Source organism: Notamacropus eugenii, chromosome 2 (genome assembly GCF_028372415.1).
Source record: "Notamacropus eugenii isolate mMacEug1 chromosome 2, mMacEug1.pri_v2, whole genome shotgun sequence".
Classification (NCBI taxonomy): Eukaryota; Metazoa; Chordata; class Mammalia; order Diprotodontia; family Macropodidae; genus Notamacropus; species Notamacropus eugenii.
Window position 1 is genome coordinate 512,078,161 of NC_092873.1, and position 2,645 is coordinate 512,080,805.

Consider the following 2,645-nt stretch of genomic DNA (forward strand, 5'->3'; position numbering starts at 1 on the left):
GATTACTCCTTCTCAGACCTCCTTGTTAGGTCTTTGTCTATCTCCTGCTCCTTAACTGTAGCTGTCCCCCAAGGCTCTAACCTGTGATTTCTCCTTCTTTCTCTTTACTCTTCATGACTTCATCAACTCTGGAGTCAATCCAGTGATCTAAGAAGATGATTCCCCACTCTGTGTATCCAACTCTAGCCTCTCTCCCAGGCATGAGCATCACCAATGGGCTGCTGGACATCTATACATGTCCAAGTGGATATCCCTTAGGCATCCACATATCTAAAAGAGGTCTCCTTATATTTCTACCCCCAAAGCACCTCTTCTCCAAATTTTCATATTTCTCTTGAGGTTTAAAAACTCTTAAGACTACAGCTCTAGTGGACCTCAGAGGCCCATCTAATTCAACTACTTCATGTTACAGATGAGAAAGCCTGCTTGGAACTAAAACTCAGGGCTTACGACTTCAGCTGACCCTACAGCACATTATAAATTATGGATAGGCAAGTGGGGGGAGCTGTATATAAGAGCATTGGATCCAGAGTCAGGAAGACCTGACTCAAATCTAGCCTCGCACGCTTACTAACTGTATGCCCTGGGTTGGTCATTGTCTTGCCTCAGTATCCTCAACTGTAAAAAAGGGGGGAGGGATAATACCATCTACTCCCCAATGTTGTTGAGATCGATGACTGGCATATATAGTAGTGCTACATACATGTTACTGTATTATTATTGTGAAGACAATGATGGGACCAAGGAATAATGTGATCATGTCACTCAGCTTAAATTTGCCTTTCAGAAGCTTAAAAAAAAAAGCTGATGAAATCTTAGACTGAAGGAGAAAGAGCGCTGCGTGTGAAGCCAGAGGAATCGCTATGTTGTGTGACCTTGGAGAAATCTCTTTCACCTCTTCAGGCCTCAATTTTTTCATCTGTAAAATGTGGGGAGATAGAGGGAGATGAACTCAATGGCCTCCAGGGCTCCTCTGGCTCTAAAGCTATGGTCCTAATAGAGGTCCACAAAGAGGGGAGCAACGGTTCAATTAAACTCTGAGTATTCTTTCTGATTTCTGTACAACCCTGTGACATAGTGGGGCCACATTACTCATCTCATTTACAAATGAAGACGTCCAGGCAGGCTCCAAAAAATTCAATATTTTTGCCTGCAGCTACACAGATGGTATCAGAAGCAGGACCTGAAGGAGGTTCTGAGGCAGCAGCAGGTGCCCAGCAAGTCACTCCACTGCCACTGCTTTGCCCATCTCTTTCCCTGAGACCACTTTGCATCTGCTGCCCTGCCTGTTTTCAACTCCACAAAATGAGATTCCCCTTCCAGGATAAGCTCATCGCTTCTAAGCCTGCCAACCCAAGCCTTACTCAGCCTCCAACGCCTCCAAGGGCCTTCCTTTAAAGAGCATTTTTGCCTCACTCCACTCAGCTTCTGCCTACCCTGTGTAACTTCAACTCCACAAAACGAGATACACTCTGGCGTCCTGTCCTCCACCCCCATCCATTCCCCCCTCACCTCCTCCCTTCCTGTCTTGTCTCAAGCTCCTTGAGGGCAGGGATTGTCTGTTTATTAATTATATCCCCAGTGTCCGGCACATAGTAGGACTGCACTGGACAGATAGCAGCTAGAGGGCCTCCCAGACTAGGGCTCTCTTTCCAGAAGCTGTCAAGTAGGACACTCAGTTCTCTTGAAACACTGAGCTTCGCAACTTTCTATATTCTCTGCTTCCTCAATAACCACAAGAAAGTTCTCACTAACCTATCTCAAACATGGCTAAGACTTCAGCCACGAAGATAACATCAAAGGGAAGTACTAACAGCTACATATGTTACGTATTTCCGAATCTATTTTTCAAACAAGCAAAGCCAGGGGAGAGCGCGAACGCAGTCCCCCACTACCACAAATTATGCAGTCGAGTTTCCCGCATTTGGGGAAATCGCAGGGGTCAACCCATCCGGAGTGCAATGGATAAGCCTCGCCCTGGGGAAACCACCTTCGTGATCATGGAATCACCCCTGCCAGGTAAGTATGCTTTGCAGGTCTCACTACCCGGACTACCTGACCAGCAAAACACTGTTCGCATATGGTGATGTCTAGGCGTTTATTTTAGAAGTACCCTGGTAACAACCTCAATAATTAGACTCATTCCTTAATTAAGGTACCAGAATCCCGGGGGCTAAATCTCTCTTCCGTGTGTTTTTTTCTTTCTGTATTACAAACCAGCAGCCACGGCGCTCCCTCATCTGCATGCTTCCGCCCACAGACTCCCGGATTGGTTCACCACTTTCTACGTGCATAATCCGGACCCCGCCCTTGAGCAGGCTGCTTGAGGGCTGGTTAGAAAGTTGGCGCACGCGCAGAAGCTGGACACTGTAGCTGTACCCAAGTGTCGCGCTTCGTCTCTTTCCATCCCCTCCAGAGCCCCTCGTAGGGTGTCTAGGGTGTGCGTGGGTGTTTGTATCTTGTCGCCCCCATCCCACTTAAACCCCTTCGTGGCAGAGAGAGGGCTTTGGTCTCTCTGCACTGGGACTTCCCACACCCTCCAGTTATGTGCATTGTCTTCTGGCGGTAGATGGAACGACGGCCTCTCCGGGACGAGTTGCAGGTACATAGTAAGAGCCCGATAAATGGCCTCTCACTGACTGACC

The 2,645-nt window shown here is 47.8% G+C and overlaps 1 non-coding gene across 1 annotated transcript; it reads right to left on the reverse strand.

Annotated features, from left to right (window-relative positions):
- Positions 1 to 1,863: 1,863 nt before the first annotated feature.
- LOC140530475 (U1 spliceosomal RNA) lies at positions 1,864 to 2,027 on the reverse strand. The gene has a single exon (XR_011975915.1). It is a non-coding gene; the product is annotated as a U1 spliceosomal RNA (small nuclear RNA).
- Between the last annotated feature and the right edge of the window lie 618 nt (positions 2,028 to 2,645).